Raw genomic sequence first — 21,628 nt, 5'->3', positions numbered from 1 at the left:
CAATATCTTCTATTAGGCAGCATGTTGCATTATTGTTTGTATCTATCCATTATCCTCCATCATTTTGTAGTGTTTTGGAATACCTGTTGCCTGTTTCTCAAATACCCTCCCTCCCTTTCCTTACCCTTACTATCCCTCATCTTCTACCATTTTTTTTGTTTGTTTGTTTTTGCAATTGGCCTCCAGTGATTGACACATGCTGGGCAGAAAGTGTAGAGAAAGAATAAGAAAAAGGGACATTTTGAAAAAAGAGAAGAAGAAATGACATGATGTTGCTTGTCTAGTGTTTTAAAGGAAGGTCTCTTCTTTATCAACACTCTAACAGGCTGCCGGGCTCAGCCATCCTTTTTTCTTTTTTTGACTGTTACTACTTGGTGTCGGGCTCACACTTTGTGTCATGCACACACACACAAATACACACACAGAGACACATATTTTTTCATACTTCAATTTGCACGTACAAACATACTCACAAAACCAGCAGAAATCTGACACTTTATCCAACAAAAAAAGGCTTTCAACTGAAACAAATACACCAAACACCCAATACAAATGACAGCAGATTGTGAATTCGCAAGGTCACTTTAGTTGTAACACTTTGAATGACTCTGAAGAAATTATTTCATCTCCTTCACTGCTGTCCTCTCCTTCACTGCTCATTTAAGGATTTAAAGAAGCTTCTTTGAGGTGCGGGGGAAATAATCCAGTGTTTCCATAATCCTGCATGGACGTACGCACTCAGCTGGTCACTTTCACACACATACACTGGCACGCACTCGATATTCAAATCAGTACACAGGCAGACACTCAAATACAGATACATACACCTGCTGCAGGTGTTCGTCATGCCACTGATAACCTGCAGTAATGCTCTGCAAGAGTGTGACAATCATTTACTGTCTTTACTGCGATCTTAATGGCTCTGCACTGAGCAGGATTTGCCACATGTGAACTGAATCTTTGATGGTCTCCAGGCTTTTGAAATACTCTGAGATCCTCTGGCCTTTTCATCTCTTCAGCTTTTTCTCATCTGAAAAGAAAATGAATGGGCTTTGTCAATCAGCCTTAGCCGGCCACCTGGAAACCATATGAATAATGTCTGAAATACTTTCCATGCTGTCACTTTGTAGTGCAAAATGAGTGATTGAACTCATAATGGAGTGTGTGCATTGTGTGCGAGGGATTTTTTATTGTCATGGTGTTATAGAGTATATCGTTTAGAAGTCATTTGCAGTACAGTTGATCAATATGTGATTTTGATACCAGCACCACTTTCAGAGGGCAGGCTGACATTGCAGCCGATTGAGATCATTTTAAAATTAGAAAGCAACAAGACATTTCTATGTTTACAGTAGGTGCACAGGTATCAATCCAATTGCACATTCAGAGTTATTCAGAAGGCTTCTTTTTAAAATAAATAACCATATCTAAGTACGGATGATTGATTGTGAACAGGTGAGCAGGATTATAATGTGTAAAAAAAAAAAAACGTTCTCTATACTTTACCCTTATTATTACATGGCTACCAACTAAAGACAAACAAGTTGACACAAACTATTGATTTAAAGATATCTGTTTGAAAAATATTATTATAATAAAAATAGAAGTCCATCTGATTCCATGGTGTGTATGCTTCAATTGCGAACAGAATCTTAACAGCCTCTTTGTCGGATCAACTAACATAAAACTGAACATTTAAATTCCGGTTAAGTTAAAACATGGTCCTGCATCTTTCTGATGAAGTATATTAAACCGAATGTTTCCATCACATTTACATTTGACAATGTGAATGGGACTTATGCAGGAATATTGATGTTGACACTTCTGTACTCATTCAGCTCTCCTTTGTCTCTGAGATTTCATAAATGAGGCACATGTCACTACTTTTATATTACTGCTTGTGGTTTGAGTCACATTGTAGTGATCAGCACCTTAGAGATTTTTGCCACATTGTCAACATGCAGAACTGAAATGTACTGGAGTCTTTTCTTTGCATTAATTGGATGTAATGCGTGTGATCAGATTGCCCCGTAATTACTGTTGTTGACGTGTTGTTGACCTGTTGTTGACGTGTTGTTGACGTATCAGAATCAGAATATTTAAGACAGTATTAACATTGTTTTATCAACAATACTAATGTGACTCATGCACATGCACTGACCTGTTGTTATATGCTCCATGTACTGCAGACAGTGCTGAGAGTCATGACAGTAATGAGCCAAGGATGCTGAGCTTGATAAATTACACTATGACACTATGACACTATGACAATGCAATAAAAAGTGACTTATGCGATTCTGAAAGGTATACCTTGATGCCTATATATCTGTGACAGGCCCATATCAGCCCAGTAAAATTGTTGGCAGATGTATTGGTGAAGCTCTAATTCTCAGAATGTTGAAGGACAAACTTGATGTCCCCCAAATTATCCAAAAAATGTCTCTCTGCTTTGTTGAAGGAGACTATCCCTTCCCTTCCCCAGCATAATTGTGATTTAGGACGATCCATTTGGCTTTATAAGAATGTTTTATTTTTGATCTGTAGTTTGGCTGAGCTTCATGGATACGACTTGGTTTTTGGACAACAAACAACTTAATATGTTTTTAAGTGACTCAAGAGAGAATGAAGACAAAGACAGAGGATATAAAAGGTCCTCTTTCAGGTCTCTGTGCTACCATACTGCACAGGGCTGGAGGGAGGGGAAGGGCAGTGCTTTGCTGTCTCATACCTTTTAAAGGTTCTGCAGTCTCACAGCCCGACAGAAACTCATCCACGACATGACAGAATGCCAGGATGGAATAACCCGAGTGTGCACACACACACACACACACACACACACACACACACACACACACACACACACCACACACACACACACACACACACACACACACGCACACACACTCTCAGAAAATACCCCAGATGCTTCAAAAGGCATGAAGGCTGAGTGTCAATCTAGAAGTTTAATTGGCCATTGTGTCAGTAGAGGAACAGGATGTGTTAGATAAGTGTGAACAACTGCAGAGCGCAACACCCTCCAAGATCTCTGGTTTACTGAAGAAGATATGTTCTCGTCTGATTGTCAGTTTCTCCTGTGTGTCCACTGTTCCGATTCATGCAGCAGGTGAGAAAGGTGTGTAACTGTGTATGGTGCCAATCTTTGCGTTACATATGGGCGCTCCAAGGTGTGAGAACATTAAGTATCTTTGGTCTATTATGTCTGTAGTTTGTGTTCTCTAAAGAGCTACCTTGATAGTTTTTGCTTTGGCTAAAGGTTAAGGCTGGAAGTAGTGTTATGTCAAAGTAATTCTATTTATGTATTTTTATGCAATATCTGTAGGTGCAATGCTAGCTTTGGGTATGACAAGTTTTCTGGTTTCGTATTGTACAAGAACTGGTAATAGCAGTTCTATTTGTAAAGCACATTTCATTACTAGTAAGCTCAATGTGCTTTACAGTCAGGATAAAAACTGTAGAAAAGTAATAATAAATTGGTTGTTTACCATTATAAATACATTTTATAATATAAATTTTAAGTTTAATATTTAAGTTTTGCAACTATGTTGTTTTTATTCCTCAAAACACTGTGTAGAAATCTGAATGTCTGCAACACGAGTTCAAGAAAAAAATTGTCAATTTATGACGAAATGACAGGGTATGGTATTGTATAGTAGGGTACAGTATGGTATGGTATGGCATGGTGTGTCATGATATGGTACGGTATGGTATGGTATCTTGTGTCATGTTGCGATAAGGTATGGTATTGCAAAGTATGGTACACAGTAGTGTGGTATGTTATGGTATGGTCTGGCATGGTTTGGTGTGGTATGGTGTGTTGTGATGTGATAAAGTATGGTAATGTTATGTTATGGTAAGGGTTATTTTGGTATGGTATGGTATGGTATGGTATGGTGTGTTGTTGTATGGTATGGTATGGTATGGTATGGTATGGTATGGTATGGTATGGTATGGTATGGTATGGTAAAGTATGGTAATGTATGGTTTGGCGTGTTGTGGTTTGGTATGACAATGTATGGTATGGTATAGCACGGTACAGTATGTTATTGAACCATGTGTTATGGTATTGTAATTTTATGGTATTGTGTGTTTTGGTATGGTAATGATGGTATGGTGATGTATGGTGTGGTATGGTACAGTACGGTACAGTATGATATTGAATCGTGTGATGTGGTATGGTATGGAATGGTTTGGTTTGGTATGGTGTGGAAAGGTACAGTATAGTTTGTTGTTGTATGGTATAGTACGGTAGGATATGGAATGATATGGTGTATTGTAACCCAATTACAGCCATCTCACAGCAATTTACTACTAATTTAACTACATAGAAATGATACCTGCTGATGAATGTACCTTAGTCAGATCATCTAAACATAAACAGTATATCATAACACAGTACTGTTTCCATGGATCTAACATGTAGATTAATTAGCAAAGATGCTTTTTTACAAATGTTCATTGTGCACACATTTTCTACCTTTTTTTGCTGATGCTACTGGTCTGTAATGTTTACACGCAGCTCTTACTTGATGAGTTTGCGAACTAGTAGAGGAATGTATTATGAGATCATTCCATTATTGCCTGGCACTTATCAACAAAATGTCTTATACAGGTCGCTCAGAGAGAGACAAAATTATTAATAACTCCATGTTTTCTTGACTGTTACAGTAGCTGAGAGCTCCACAGGTTCTTCTCAATGTCTTCTAAATCTTTGTCAAAATACGGTAACATCTAAAGTATTGATAAAAGTAAAAAACTGTTCACTTCTTTGAAAAGCCTAATTTAAATACATAAATGTCACAAGATGCCACTGTAGTAATGGCGGCTTGTTAACTTCAGTTAATTTGTCAAGACTTGCCTAAAAACTGTCGACAGTAACTCCATTCTTGCTTGTTAAAGTGCAAGTCAGACTGTAAACAACGATCAAGCATCCTGCTAATATGCAGTGTCCAGGACATTGCATCATCTTACCTGGTTTTATCTTGCTTTGTCAAATGGTATCAATCAATTTTTGTTGCACATACACACGTGTACATGTACCCACAGAGACACAGGCCCCACACCCCAACACATTTTAGTTTAACCCTATGAAGTTGCATCAGTGCAAATGTCCTCCGTATGCTCACACAAACCTAGTTTTTGTTTGTGTGTATGTGTTTGTGCGAAAGGGTAGGAGGACTCCCTGAAGGAAAGACCTCATTCCGAGGCCCTTCCTGTCGATATTACTGCTACAAATCAGACCTCCCACACCGCTGAGAGCAGCAAATAGTACACAGCACACAGTACACACACACACACACTCACACTCACACTCACACTCACACACTCCATTGACTAAGGGAAAGTTTTATTACCAATCTCTGCCTCGTACAGCTCCCCTGCTACAGTTTGGACCGTGTGAGAGGAGTTTGAATGCTGTGTGCCTTGTTTATCTAATACGTGCATGATGTGCTTATGTATGCACATGTGTATTTATGCCTCTGTTTAATCTATCTGTGTGTAGTGGTTACACACATTTGTGCACACAGAGGTGTTAGAATGCATGTGCGCACTGGATTGGCCTGTTTGCTCAGTTGGGAAAACAGATTGCACTCTATCTGGACAGAGATGTGCAGTGAGGCAACAGATAGAACAAAATGAGTCTGTATCAAATGCATCAGCCTTTGACACTGTTGCCATTTACATAGCCTTTAAACATTACAAAAACCCATGATGCATTTCTAATGTTGGGTGTAACCTTTTGCATATTTTGGTCTAGATTTGGGCAGACAAAAACACTTGTATCTGCATTATAACAAGCAATATGATCAAAATGTACTTTCAGAATGTGCTGTTAGAGTACTGTTTAACATTGGTAGAACTGTCTATGTTCCCAGGGATTATAAGCAGTTAGAATACAAGGAAAGTCCTTTTTTATTAAACTCCTTCCTGTAACCCAGGTGTTGATAGTAATAATAGAGCTGTGATTACCTTTCAGATCCAGTTTCAATTATTATAGCTCTGCTTGTCCCACCACAGATCACATCAGATCCTCAAGAGATCCATCTCTGAACCTTGATGGAACAGTAAATTCCCTCAGTCATCATCATCCATCTGTTGTAGAATTACCAGACTTCAAGTTTGTTTCTCATCCAACTATGTTTGCTTTTTGTCTGTGGTTAAAGGTGCAAAACAAGGTGCGGCTGATGGAGAAAGGCAGGGAGATACAGAAGTAGACCCCCTTAAACCACCAGCTCTCTTCCCACCTACAGTGTTAATGTGACTGGACAGGGAGGGTGTCAGACAGACTGATGTTGCAGTGGAGTCCGTCACTCCCTCGAGGTTGTATCGCCAGGCACCTAACTTGAAGTACATGAAAAATCTGGTTCTGCTTTTGTCTCTGAAAAGCATGTCCAGCCATGGCTCCATGCTGACAGTGTGAGCTTGATTTTAGCTAGCTGGAATTCTCAAGCTCTCTTGATATCCTGTTAACTTTCAAAGCTGTTTTCATGACATCAGGGACACATGCATATGTTAATCAAATAGCTAAGAAGGTTTGGGCGTATTTATGGCACCCTTCGGCTGGAAATCAGTCTCATCTTGTTATTGCCCAGTTGTGCTGGGACATTGCCATACCTCAATAAATGTTACATCAGAATCTTGATCTCTCAAGACTTGAAGGCACATGAAACTTGCCTCTATGAGTTTCTTCTTCATAGGTTAAAACAATAATGAGCAACTGTTTAATTGCTAGGACTGTAGCCGCATGAAGTACATGTCTCCAGCTTATGCAGACAATGTTTTATAAAATGAGATGGAACTTCTTGTGGATTATAGGTAGGTAGGTTATGGAAAATGAGAATCGTACAAGCTTTTTTTGGTAGGAGGCAATCAGAAAGTTGAGGCAAAATATGTTTTTTGCATCACTTGCCATTATATGTTATGCGTTACGACTTTTGAACATTGTAATGTCGATTATATAATGATAAGTAGCACAGCCCTACTGGACACTGCATCTGATGAGCAGACACAGCATTAGCAGAGAAATGGAAGGGATAATGGACGTGACCCACTTACACCCTAAATGATTCAAACACTACTAAATCCTCCTGACCATTCTCTAAAAAACGGTATGCTAAATTTAATGAAAGAATGATTTGTATTGTTGCATTGATTCAGTTCTGTTTTTAACTGGTTGACATACACACATGTTTCTGCTCCCTGGTTACATCTTGAAGCTTCGAACAGTATAATAAAACTAATTGTGAGAAAATAATTCATAGGTAGAAACACCGTCAAACCACTACATTGCTATTGACGAAGCCTGTGATGCTGCTCATTGTCCAGCAGGGATTTTTTTTATGAATACATTGATGCTGCTTTATCCTGAGAGTGAGTCCAACCCACACTGGCTTTTGAAAACTTTAGATCTATCACTATATAAATGCACAAAACCTCCTAAGAAAGATTAACGGTATCTTTAAAAATTGCGGTAAAAACTCAGCTGTTTCCACACAGAAGGACATTCTTTTCTTAAGTGCAATCAGCCCTCACAGGCCTCGATCTGTGGGCAGAGAGCTGGACTCTGGTGGTGCAGCAGTCGTCTCAGAATTGATTTTACTAAGTGGCCATTTATTCTAATCAGTTAATGAATAGACTGGTTTGAATAGGATGGACGCAGGGTCATTTGAAAAGATCACGTTTAGAGAGCAGCAGAAGAACCGAGAGTAATGGAGAGCAGTTCCCCAGTTGCAATTAATCAAAAGGTGCACCCTGCTGCTTTTACTTCTCAGGAGACACCAAGTAAATGGTGTTGATCAACAGATGAAACACAAGAGTTCAAAATGTGAAAGATGCAAGACAAAGAGTACAACAATGAATATCTCCAGATCTTTATAATGCTGTAAACCTGGGGATTGCTTGGACTCCCACCATGCTCTCCCTTTTTATGCAAGGTTGTCTGTCTGGCATCTGGTTAATTTTTATTGATCATGCTATGAATCTTTTTTGCACTCTTGCATCCAAAAGTCTAAAATTCAGAACTTCCAGTAATGAGAGCAATCTGAGTTAGAGGACACAGTCCCTAAACCTGCTAGCTACAGATGTCATTCTAGCACCAAAATTGGCTGTTCAGGGCTGTAACAAAATCAATAGGCTGATTTGAATACTGTGAGCTAGGGCTTTGTGCAGCCCCATCATATGCAACCTCTAATATATGAGAGGTATACCATATATTGCAGGTTTAGTATATGAAAAAATTATTTAACAGCACAAACTGCACAGCTGCAAAGTAGCTTAAAGCTGGGGTTGGTAGTCTTGGAAAACTAGCATGAATTTGAATGTAACATGCCTTCAGGGCTCCGTCTAACCCCACCCCCCCTTCCCCTCGGAGCACCTCCAAGACGACGCCCCCGCTAGCATGCACGAGCGCCGCTGATTCATGACCATATGATCATGACTGATTCAAAACCAGTCCTCACCAAAAGGTATCATAGTGAAAGTTAAAAACACAAACAAACATGGCTGTTGTTAGTACTCACAGCTGTCATGCTAGCATTATCCAGTTGTACCGGTGACACGATATCAGGAGAAAAGCTATAATACATATAATACTGTAACAGCTCTACTGTTTGTTAAACGTGTTCAGTGTAGATGTTCTTAATTCCTACAGTGTTGACAGTCAGTGAAGGCATCAAGAGAGGTGTAGAGTGTGCGAGCGGGGAGAGAAGAGACAAGAGGAGAAGTTTTTCATTCATTCAAACATTGATTGTTGGTTTGTTGGTTGGCGTGTTCACGGCCGACAGTGACCGGTTAGTAAAGATCAACGTGTTCACGAATCGGCTCGTCATCCCTACAGCATCCGGACGGACACTACAATACATATACATTTTCTGTAGGACTTACTATATGTCATACATTCTTTTGCTTGTCAGAGCCCCCGTGGTGAGAGCTTTTTAGACTCTGATCCGGACTACAGTCCTGAGCAAAGAACCTCATCGGGTCAGAGGGGTCAGGCCCGAGGTCGAGCAGAGGGGCAGTCAGTAGAGTCAGGGGAAGCAGAAGCAGGGGACGGGGAGTGCACGCCGGGGAAATGTATGCGCAGGAGGCAGGCAGAACGCCAGGACGGGATTTGATTTGTTTAAAATTTGGGGACCCAAAAAAACGGGGATTGGTTGGTGTTTTCCCAGGTTTACTCCGGCTGTAGATAGCAGCTTTTCTTCGCTATTTTTTAAGAACACATTATGTATTGATTGCCATCAGGACATAAAGATCATTTTAACCAGTATAACAAAAAGTGTATCTAAATCTGACTAGAGTTGCACATGTTCAGAACGGAGGTTCACAGAAGAAACATCAGACTATAGTAGCCTAGGATTTAAAAATGTTATTGTCCATACCTAAGCAGAAGATTTGACAATGAGAAAATGTCAGTTTAACTCTGCCTGGACTTCAAAGTACTAACAATTTCAAATGCAAACCCAAATGCATTGTTTGCAGAGTGGGACTTTCCACAACCTATCTCCTGAGCTATATATATATATATATATATATATGTGTGTGTGTGTGTGTGTGTGTGTGTGTGTGTAAGATATGCTTATTTTTCATCTCTTTAATTTTAATTTTATTTTGCTAATAACTTTTTAATATTTGTTCTTTATAGGCCCTTGTTTGCTTTATATTTGTTTTGCACTGTCTACTTTGCTCCTGTGACACTTGAATTTCCCCATTGTGGGACGAGTAAAGGACTATCTTATCTTATAGTACATATGTTAGTATTTGCCAAGTAAAACTGTGCAACGGTGTAAAGCTCTCTGTTGCATGCACTAGCCTGTTAGCATGAACCAGCTGTTTTCTTTGGTAACAGAAGGTATGTGACATAAGAAGTCATGACATGTTCATTACCATGCAAACCTTACAACTGAGAAGACAGAGTTTACTTCTGTTCTTTCGCTGACATTTCTCTCAGTTATAGTGAGCATATGGTTGAAAATAAAGAGGTAAAATAAAACTTGAACAGCCAAAAAGTCTATACATGTCAGTACAATCAGGGCTCATCTCAGAAACAGCAGTTATGCTTCAGAGCTCAAGTCATTTGTTACATTGGGTGATAAGATACATTTCAGATAAACATTGTAATTGCAGGCTGCTAAGATAACCTGATTTTGCAATTCCAAGCATAAAAATTCCTGAGGCCTATCTAAATTCAGGATTAAGCTGCCCTGGACGACCAAGCCAACGCACAAATAACAATCAGTGGCACGGGTGGAAATCACACAGCTCTCTCTAAAGGGGGAAGAAAAAAGTGAGTGAGAAGCGGAGAGAAAGCTGGAGAAACTCGAAGCAAAAGTGGGATGGAGGGCCAGGCTTAGCAGAGCAGATGGTTTCAGCGTTTTTGCCCGAGGCACTCTATACTCACAGAAATCACTACAAGGAGTGAGGGAAAGAGAGATGGAGAGTGATGATGAGTTGAAACGCTAACTACACATCTGCACTTCCTCTCCTCCAGTGCCTCAGAAGGGGAGAGGGGGAGAGAGAAGAGGGCACATTGGGGGAGGTTTGACAGGCATCTCTGACACTGTGCCACATTCGGTAGCCTCAGTGTTCAGTGCAATCACAGCTGACACATGGCATCCATCAAGTCATCATCTGTCTGACCAATACGCTTTCTTTTTCTTTTTTTTCAGCTTGGATTGGAAAACAATCTTTTTTTCTGTCAGGTACATGCTTGGCAACTTTTAGACAAATTCTTATTTGTAAAATTTATTTCAGTGTTTACAGGGGTTAAGATAGCTGACCTGAAATCCTGCAGCTGAGCTTTTGCGTGCAGGCTCGCTTGACTGTCAATCACCTCAGTGTCACTTCACCTGAAGGTGCATTTTGGACAAACTCACACTCACAAACCTGCGCAGACACCTATGTACTGCCTCGCTGAATGAATGGCTGGTGATGGATGAGTGTGGGGTTCGGTAGTGTTGCCATCTGTTCTGACATGAGACAGAGAGAGTGGAGGCCTCGTGGTTCATTGAGCTTTGAGCCCATCACAGCATCCAGCTCACCTAGCGTGTACACTCCACTGACAACTGGATGGATTTGTGTGTTTGAAGGAGTCTACTTTATAAGACGGAGGACCTCTCGAACTGTACTACTCACACTACTTAAGCAGGAATGATCATCTTTTCAAATATGGTAATATCTGACTGCATAGCTGCACCCGACCCAGAGGTTCATCTAAAATCAATTTACTGTTTTTTTTTCTCTCATTGAAAATCCTTCAGTGTCGCGCTGCCACACACTCAATTTTCTCTGATTCGGCTGTCTGCGCTTTTTGCAGCACATGTGCCCCCTGACTGCCTCTCTCCATCTCTATTACCTGCCCAGTTGTTCTTTGTTTACACCACCATGGCCACTCAAAACACAATTGCCATCGATTTCTTCATTTTTCAGTTTTTGTCTCTTTCTGAGAGGTTTAGCTCAGGGGAGAGGAATCAAGTTGTGGTCAAGTTTCAGAGTATGCAGAATGAGCGGGGAAGAATTCAGAAAAAGAATGATAGTAAGTAGTACTGTCACATATCAGATTTTCATTTCACCATTATTGTAACCAAAAAGTTCATGATCACGATATTATTGCAAAATTTATAGAAAAAAAACATAATCAGTCAAATTAATTTATAACTTCAACATTCATGTTTTGTTTGGCAAAGTTCTTAAAACGCAAGCATAGGGAGGTAAAGAGAAAGTCTGTAATCATAAATACACAAAAAATGTACAAGAAAGAAGAAGTACACTAATGAATAGTGAAAAGGCAACCAGATGAACTGATAAACAAAACATCCACAAGGCATCTGCCATCAGTATGCCAACTACATCAACATCATTAGCTGGTACAGGGACACAGATCTCGTGTAAGGGACCACAGCTTATTTTTTCAATCGTGATGAAATCTGAAGGATGATGGATGGTGGTGAAGGCGGGTTAACGGGTTTGTGGTGTTGCCCCCTTTTTCAGTCACTGTTATACCTAATTTTCTGCAGAGTGAAGTGTCCAGGATGTACCCAAAAAATAAGTGAGGAGGTAAAGTTAACCAACTCAGACTGTTGATCAATAATGAACAGTAATGTTAGCCAAGAAAATGACCAAACCACTGGGTCCAGCTGTTTGGTTAGTCAACATTCTGATAAACAGTGGTTGGTTGCAGGTATTTTTGAGTTTCTGAGACATCTGAAGTGATCCTACCACATCAGAATCTACGAGTGCATCACCCATTAAGTGAGTTGCAGAATGCATTTTGGCACATTGCGCAACACTGCGATTTGACTGATAATTAAAATCTCCTGACATGCCCCATGAACAGTCAGCCAACGTTCATACAGAGTAGTTGTGGTGAATCAGCACTTCTTATCATAAGTTATGAGAATATTAATACAGAGGACTCTAGTCAGACTCTGACTCAGGTATCGGGAATGACACAAACTTGACAATGATTAGAAAGTGATACCAAAATACCCCTGTACAATTTGTCAACGGAGCTCCTGATGTCATACCCAATTTTTTAGGATCAAATAACAAATCATAGTGAGAAACCAGAAAAATGTAATTCTTTGACATGTATTCTCATTTTTAAGTTTGACCTCTGAGCTGTCTGTGAATGTTGAGGAGATGGACTCTGTGTCATATACTTAACCCAGTCAGTAAGGGGAAGCTCTAAATCATTTTTTTCACAGCTTCACTTTTGGGCTATGTTACAGAAAGCCAAGTCACAACAGCTAAAGTTGGGCTTTCAAACAATTCCTTACTCCCCCACAGGCGTTTTGCCAGTATTGATAGAACAGCTGAAGAGAGAAAGGAGATTCCAGGAGTAGAGAGTGAGGGAAAACATGCAGCAAGGGGTCATGGCCAGAAGTCGGTCCAGCAACCACTGCAACAAGGACTAGCCTCCGTACATGGGGCGCACACTTAAAATGCAAGGCCAACCAGCACCGCATCGATTCCTGCCTCAAATGTAGTTTGGCTGGACCACACAACCTTTGGCTTACTAACATCACTATTAGCTAACGTTACCACTCGCTAGCTACTGTGACCTGAGGCTACAAGTTTATGCCTTTCCTTTATGTTGTGTGACACTATGAGATGATTGGCCAGCTGCATGGTTGAGAGCTGATGTCAGCTGTTATCTGATCTTAGCTAATGAGTAATCAGATGTCTTCTCTCCAGATCTGGTCCATTAATAATTTGTCACCCTTATACAACAAGAAAGCCCGTCATAGCAATACAACATAATAACAGCATCAAAACCTCCCACCATGAGTATGACGTCAACAGGAAGTGGCTGCCAAGTGAATAAAGTGGGCTGTCCAACATGTTTGATCACCCTCAAAGAGATGACTCACACACCATGACCAAGTGGGAAAAGACACAGTATTACCAAACTATTCTACACACACTCACACACACACCTACACCTACACACACACACACACACACACACACACACGCACACAAAAGTCATAAACATCACTAAATGGTGTTATGATGAGTACTGTGTGTTGTTACAGTGCACATGTGATGTAATTTATCTTTTTTTCTTCTTGTCCATTCCCCCTTCCTCTCCCTGATGACTGAAAGGTTATTGTAGGAGTGTAATGCCCGAAAGCCATCAGACAGCTTTGCCCTTTACAACAAAGTATTGGTGCTAATTAGAGACTATGAGTATGTCACTGGACTTAAGTGTGTATATGTGTGTGTGTGTGTGTGTGTGTGTGTGTGTGTGTGTGTGTGTGTGTGTGTGTGTGTGTGTGTGTGTGTGTGTGTGTGTGTGTGTGTGTGACCATTCATGCACAGCTGTACCAACCTCTTCAATTCAAACAGGGTAGTCTGTTAGTTCCACTCATCATTTCAATGGGACTTCAGAGATGTGATCCTCTGTGTTATGAGGCCACATCTCTGGGCGGACACACATGGCCTAAAAATGTCAATTATTCATCTTGCAGAGAGATTATTATTTAAATATTTATTCTGAATACCTTGTCCTGCTTGACCGCTCTGTCTTTTTACAAGATTGAAATGCCCATTTACAGCAGTATAGTGTCCACTTTACTCTCTTGTAGAAAATAATTCAGAATGCAATTGAATGCTAATTCAGCATGCTAAAAGGTTCACATTGTAGCGTTCTGATGTTAGCAAATTGAATGTTCAATAGTCAGCAGACTTGGCTATCATGCTAAGTTGTTTATTTGCTCATTAGCGCCCTTAGCTGATATGAAATCCTATTTTTTGTGGTATCCAATCACATACCCAAATACTAGATTTAGACCATCACCATCTTGAGAATATGTCCTCTTAGCTGCATGCAAATGTCAAGACAAGCCATCTCATAGTTTTCAGATATGTCAGTTCACACACAAGAAAGTCATTTTCATGGTCCTTGAAACAGGATTTACAATTTGTAAATTGTCATGATAATACAGCTGTGGACTGACTAATCTCTATTAATAGATTATATATAAAAGTGTAGAATCTAAACACAGGGGATCTGGATTTTCAACATGGGAATTTTTTGGTTTTACTACTACTCGAAATGCATCAGGAATGATTGGTCCAACAACAAACAACTTTAAAAGTTGTGTTTTTCTCCTCTTGAGAACAGATCAGAAATTGTTATGTTGTACCATGAATTGTAAGTAAATGAAATTGAAATGGGTTTCTTTTATTTGGGTTCAATCTTTTAAGTAAGCCCAAGTGAAGTGTCTGTGTCCACTGTTGAACTGAAACATAAGGTTACTTGAAACTGATGATTCGGCACTGTCCCATGGGATATATTGGACCAAGAAATGACAGCGTTTACATTGCAGACGTAAACTCAGCACAGAAAAGGAAGTCTTGGCTAGGAGTATTTTTTGTACCTGCAGGCTTACACTGGAATTACTGAAAAGCATGGCATTCTTTCCCAGAGGGCAGTCTGTAAATTCTTAAACAAAGAACGGTGTTAAATATGTGGCTGAGCCCCTTATCACTGCCAGGATCACATCCTTTATGTGTGAATGAAGGCCAGCTTTTATTTATTGGCTGGGGCTGCGCGCTCTCATCCTGATGGTGTTAAATTCAATCCACATATGATGAGCTTGATGGAGAGCTCACCCTATAATATAAGCCTAATAGAGGCCTGCTTCATATAAAGGCCTGGTACCTTCTGCAGTAAAAGCAAAGGTATAGATTTGGATTTACGGCATATTGACTCTCAGACAACGATAGATGATGTTTGCAGATATGTTACAAGTAAGTGGACTGACTGACACTCTGGCATTCGACCAGTTAACTTTTTAACTGCTATTGCATAATTTAAGTGCGGGAGCTTCAAAATAATCAAACTGCATATTTGTGTGTAATGGAGGACTTCTCGGATTAATATATTCATCACTTAAAATATATACTTTTTAAAACAGGCCAGGCTGTATCCATTACCAAGCTTAATTCAAGGGCTGACAGATGAAAGCACTAATGCACGGCACTTTAAAGCAAAAAGTACACCCTTGCAAAGCACACTCATACTTGTATTTAACAAATTCCAAGTGTTGTGATTAACTTTTTTTCCTGGTGCAAACAGTTTCCCTTGAAATGCCATATCTGTTTTAACTTAAGCCTTAAAGAGTGATATAAGAACTTATTAGAATTAAGTGTTGGAGTCTTTGAACTGAGAAAACCGCAGAATATCTTTGGGCCACAACAATGCAAGCTGTTAGATTGAGGCTGCAACCGGATTCCTCTGTCTTTTGATGCCACAGCTGTAAACTCTGGAAACTATTTGGAAGGATAGAGGAAAAACACTCAACATCACAAAAGCCCCAGCAGTGAAAAATCCATCATTGTTTGGGTGGAATTCTTAAGGGTGGACTCAATTGAGACCACTATTATGGGATTGTGTCCAGGCTTATATCGAAATAGCTTCAAATGGCAGCGAGGCCACCTTAAAATGAAATCTGGCTCAATTGGATTACAGTTCACAGTGTTTGACAGAATCCAAAGCTGCGAAAAAGACATCCTGGCTGAATGATAACAATCCCGTTTGAAACAGTGTGAAGCTGCACCCTGAGAGAGGACTTTGGATGGCATTTTAGGATTCTGACTCCCTCCCATCGTCTCATATTTTTCCAGGTGAACAGACCGGAACTGTAGCATTTAACAGAAAGTACCCAGCAGAATCCAGTTCCATCATTCTCTTGGTTTTTTAGAGGGCTGTTCTGAACTTTTTCTGTGAACCCATCTCTTCAAGAACAACCTTGCCATAGCTTGAAACTTGCGCTGTTGAAATAAATTAAATTGCTGATGCTAAGCTAAAAAAGAAACAGACAGATAAAAGGGCAAGGGGGTGAGAGCAGAGGAGGGGTCACAATCTGGTGAGTCTACGACCAGATGAAGAAACTTCACAGTAAATAAAACTTAGAGCAGTAATTGAAGGAATGGTGTACTTCATTTATCTTAAAGCTTCAAATGTATTGAATGGATGTGATTGAGAGTTTACTGTACGTCAAAAACTATACTTCTGCTCTGGCTTCCATATGCATATTTGATGGTCTGAATCTCTCGAGGGTGGGTTAGAGGTCGAGTTTACACACTCTCTACGGGGATCCACAAATGCACACTCTCTCTGTTTCTTTGCTGGCACTCTGCCTACAACCTCAGGGCAGAGGAGGAGAGAAAATCAGGGAAGGGAAGCTGCAAGAGTAGAGAAGGTTAACTCAAAGTCTGGCAGATAGAAAGTGGATAAGTTGCACATTTGAATACTGTAAAAGTGTGTTTTAGTCTTGGTTGTGTGTCCTCAAGCTTGGAACAACACTCTCTTGCTTTCTTTAACGAGCCCGTTTTCTGCTTGCTGACATACATCAGGCATGGTGGGCTTAGTTGATTTCTTTCTCTGATTGTCTGTGTGCAGCATTTCTCTCTTTCGCTCTCCATTAGATCAAAAATAACTCAGTTGATAGCTTTGTTTTCATCTACAGGATAAAGGGGAAATGTAACTATGCTCTATTCAAAATAGTACAGCTGTTAGCGCTATGCATGTGAAATTATGGTTTATGAGGCTTTGAGGTGTACAGCTCCCATTGATCAATTAATAAAACTACAAGAAGAAGAAGAAGAAGAAGAAGAGGAGGGGATGCTATCTCTGCTGCAGGCCAACCTGAACTCATGAACTCCAGTACTTTATAATGAGTGTTGTGGATGCCGTCTTTATATACATTCCATATATGCATATTTCTGCATGGGTTTTTCTGAGAGGAGTATGCATGTTCTGCTTAATGTTTGTGTGACTGCTACACAGCATTACTCTCATGTAATATGTATATCGCTGAGTGCTCCGAGTGGACTAAAAGGGAGTTTGTGTGCAGCAATGCAAAACAGCAGTAATGTTATGCAAGGCTGAATCTCGTGTGAAACGATTTTACAGTATACTCTGTAATTTTTGTAGTGGACTGTTCTGAGGGAGATAGCTGATGATGAAATGCAGGAATTCAAAATAAGCAGCAACACGCACAGATGCTCAAAGCAGGCCCGGACAGAGATCAGCTCTGACAGCTATCTTTTGCCAAACATACATATTGTATTTGTTTTTGGGGGGAAGGATAATTCATATCCCAAACAGATCCCAACCAACACAGAAACACTCCTTTGAGCCTGGACACTCACATCCAGCTCCATACACTCATAATAATAATAATAATAATAATAATAATAATAATAATAATAATACATTTTATTTATATAGCGCTTTTCACAGAACTCAAAGACACTTCACAAATAGCACACAATAAAGGACACAATAAAAGAAACAAATTAGAAACACAGTGGATATAAAAACATTAACAGTTCTGAAGAGGTGTGTTTTGAGGTGGGATTTGAATGTTTGTAGGTTGGTGGAGTTGCGTATCTGTTTGGGCAGGGAGTTCCAGAGGGCGGGGGAAGCAATGGAGTAAGCCCTGTCGCCCCAGGTTCGGTGCTTGGTCCTACAGGGTGGGAAGAAGAGGTTTTCAACGGAGGAGCGGAGAGCACGGGAGGGGTTGTGAAGGTGAAGCAGGTCAGTGAGATAGGAGGGGGCCTGGTGATGGAGGGCTTTGTAAGGAGTTTGAAGTGAATGCGTTGGGGGACAGGAAGCCAGTGGAGGTTTGGAGGACAGGGGTGATGTGATCACGGGAACGGGAGTGAGTGAGTAGACGGGCAGCTGAGTTCTGGATGTACTGGAGTTTATTGAGGACTTTGGATGATGAACCATATAAGATGCTGTTACAGTAGTCAGTTCTGGAGGTGATGAAAGCATGGATCAGGGTTTCAGCTGCAGCGAAGGAGAGTGGTGGGCGTAGTCGGGCGATGTTTTTTAGGTGAAAGAAGGAGGTTTTGGTGACGTTGGTGACAAAAATTATACCGAGGTTTCGAATATGGATTGATGGTGTCAGAGTGGTGTTTGTCACATGTGAGGGAGAAGTTTTGGGTGGTTGTGGTGAGGGATTTGTGGTTGATAATGATGATGTCTGATTTGTCGTAGTTTAGTTGAAGAAAGTTTTTTTGCATCCAGGTTTTAATTTTGATAAGACAGTCAGTGAGTGTGGTGAGGGTTGCAGAGGTGATGGATTTGGTGGAGATGTAAATTTGGTCGTCGTCGGCATAACTGTGAAAATGGAAACCCTGTTTGCGTATGATGTGACCAAGGGGGAGCATGTAGAGAATGAATAGCAGAGGACCAAGCACCGAACCCTGGGGGACGCCTTGTGACAGAGGGGCAGTGGAGGAGGAGCAGTTGTTGATATGGATGAACTGTTGTCTGCTGGAGAGGTATGATTTTAACCAGGAAAGGGGTGCATCCACTTGTCAGGCCAATGTGAGTAGCTGTTCAATCCCAGCCTTCAGTGTACACATTGAGGCTGTCATATTGAAATATTGATTAGGAATATGCCACATGTCATCAAACTGGAAACCTAAGGCAGCTCTGTGTGTGATTGAAGCATAAATGACTCTAGAAGACATATGGAGAGGTAGAGAGATTTATCGTGGGAGGTCTGTATGTGTGCATCTGTGTGCAAGCTCTTCCCTGTGTGTTGGCACTTTGTTCCCGTGGAGATGCTGACAGTGTGTGGATGTTCTTGCTCTGTTTAATGAGTAGATCTCAGGATTAACACAAGAGGATAATGAGAAAGAGCGTCACAGGAAGAGACGAAGAGTGCCAAAACAGTTGCTCAACATTTTCAGAACCCTCCAGTCACACAGTAGACTGCACTTGATCAAAAATCAGGCTTAGCAGGTTGGCTTTACATACTAAATCTGACCAAAATCCTACCATAAATGCATAGAGTGTTTTTCTAAAATTCAACCTGAGATGTCAGCATTAAGCTTTAAGAAACTGACGAAGACAACACTTACATGTTTTTGTTGTGACTATCTTGAGAGGAAAACCTTGATTGTATCATCTTACTGCATGACTCAGACAGTTTCACTTACTCTCCTTTTAAAAGATAGTATTACTCCATTGTATGTAAAGAGAGTCAATCTTACTGCTCAGCTTTTACAATCTGGACACAAGCCAAGTGAATATCCACATTTCACTGAACAACTTATTCATTTACTTGAAACATAAACTCACCCACCCTACTCTTTAGTGTGCGATTGTTAGTCAAATGATTTATCTTTGATTTTTGTTGCAGGTTTCAAATTCAGTAAAAAGACTGCACTTAGCTATTTAGAAGAACATTTAAGGCGGCATTTGCTTTCTTGCCACTCTCATTAAGTACATAAAGTATTCAGCTTGAGGAGGTAGGTGATAAGCTTAGCTTGGCTTACCTTCGTTCACAGACTGAAAAGAGGGAACAATGAGCTTGGATCAGTCCCTGGAGTCAAAAAAGTATTTTGAAGTCAACAACTTGACTTTGTTTCATTGCATTTTAGTGTAAGACAGAAATCAACTTAATTACTTGACAATCAATTGCTGTATCTGGCAACTGACTGCTAAAATGTATTACAGCATGTAGCTAGTTGGGGGCTGTGTACTATACCTACTTACTTACTTGCTTGTTATGCTGTTAACAACATTCTGATGCACATCCCCTCTGTGTTCTATATAGCCTATTTGCAGTCAGAGCTATGATAGCTATAAGCTAGCACATCTGTCAGTTTCTATCAGAGTATTCAACAAAAATAAACAAATGCTCTTTACTTTTGCTGCTGTGTAGCTTTTTGAATATATTTTTAACTGGATATAACTTTAAATAATAACATATTACTTATTCATTGCTAACAATTGTATGCTGCTTGTTACTAGCTGGCTGGTGAGCTTCAAAGTTGTACAGTTTGAATAAACGCAATGCATTCTGGGGTGGTTGAGTATAACTAGTGAGCTCCAGTTTCACTTAAAAGTTCTGGTCAATCCTGTCTACATTTGAGGGACTCTCGCACACACAATGCCATACTATGAATTTAGAATCTACTATACTCATTGTGATGCCATACTTAGCATATACAGTATAGCAGCGGGCCTACAGGGTTTTGGACACATCTTACTTTAGCACGTTAGCATGCTATACTGAATTCTTTACTTGCCAAAAAGCAATATGTTACCATTCACATTTGACCAGGTTTGCAAGCTTGTATTTGTGTTAGCTTAAAGAGCTACTTGCTTTAATAAAGCACATCATAGCCAGTGTGAGAGTGAACAATAGGGACAGCACTTTGAGGCTCATCTCTCTTTCCCCTCAGAAGCCAAGTGCTCCAAAGCTTTCTGAGGTGAAGCATGCATTTTGGGAGATAGCAGTGAGTGCACTACTGTCTTCTTGAATCTTTAAAATGGCTTTCATGTTAGCAGCCTATGCCACATGTGCTACTTTGGTGTCAGGACGCGTGTCTCTCAGTGGGTAAAGAGCAGAGTGTTGTTTCAAAAGCAGAAAAATACTGCCTCATTGAGTTTTCTTGTTTTGGCTGGTTAATAGTGTAATTAGCTTTGCCCCCTCATGCTAACTGTGCTTTTATACCACATTTTCATACCAACATGCATATTGACACTAGATTGGCTGCAAATACAATTGCTTCTAACATATTTGGATGCTGTGTGTGAAAAAGGGCACATGCTTGGAAACTGTGTTAATGATAGTTGCTCTGCATTTCATACTGGTTAGCTGCACCATTACCCCCTTTGAGCCTTTATGCCAAGCTAGGCCAATCAACTGCTTACTCTTGTGTCTTTGCATGTCATGCATGGAGGGGTAAAAAGGGATAATGATTCCACCTAAAACTTTTCAAATGAAATTCTGTGGCTTGAAAATCCTTCATTTTGCCTCAGTTTGGAGGGAAGTGTTGAGTACAATCATTTGAGTCTCAAATCCAGTTATGCCTGATAGTGAGCTGCATGAAAATAAAAAGTTATATAACAAAATCATGACCAAATAACAAACAAAGGGAGAAACCAACACATCATAGCTTGCTTTTTGTGTGGAAATTGCTGCCACATTCATTTTAGATAGAAGTTGGTATTTTATTTTTCATGTTTTCCTTTATGTGGTCTTTCCTTCCTGGTGCATCATGTCATCTACGGCACGGACAATACCAATTGACAAAACACAGGAAATGGGTTGAAAATGACTTAATAAAGACATAAAGA

At 40.2% G+C, this 21,628-nt stretch overlaps 1 long non-coding RNA gene across 1 annotated transcript; it reads right to left on the bottom strand.

Annotated features, from left to right (window-relative positions):
- Positions 1 to 484: 484 nt before the first annotated feature.
- Positions 485 to 20,158, bottom strand: LOC117827626. The gene is made up of 3 exons (XR_004634246.1): positions 20,043 to 20,158; positions 19,819 to 19,865; positions 485 to 1,030 (listed from the first exon to the last, which is right to left on the bottom strand). It is a non-coding gene; the product is annotated as an uncharacterized LOC117827626 (long non-coding RNA).
- Between the last annotated feature and the right edge of the window lie 1,470 nt (positions 20,159 to 21,628).

The sequence above is a fragment of the Notolabrus celidotus genome, chromosome 16 (genome assembly GCF_009762535.1).
Source record: "Notolabrus celidotus isolate fNotCel1 chromosome 16, fNotCel1.pri, whole genome shotgun sequence".
In the NCBI taxonomy this organism is placed as follows: Eukaryota; Metazoa; Chordata; class Actinopteri; order Labriformes; family Labridae; genus Notolabrus; species Notolabrus celidotus.
The sequence above is the reverse complement of the archived record's forward strand: the minus strand, read 5'-3'. Positions and strand labels throughout refer to the sequence as shown.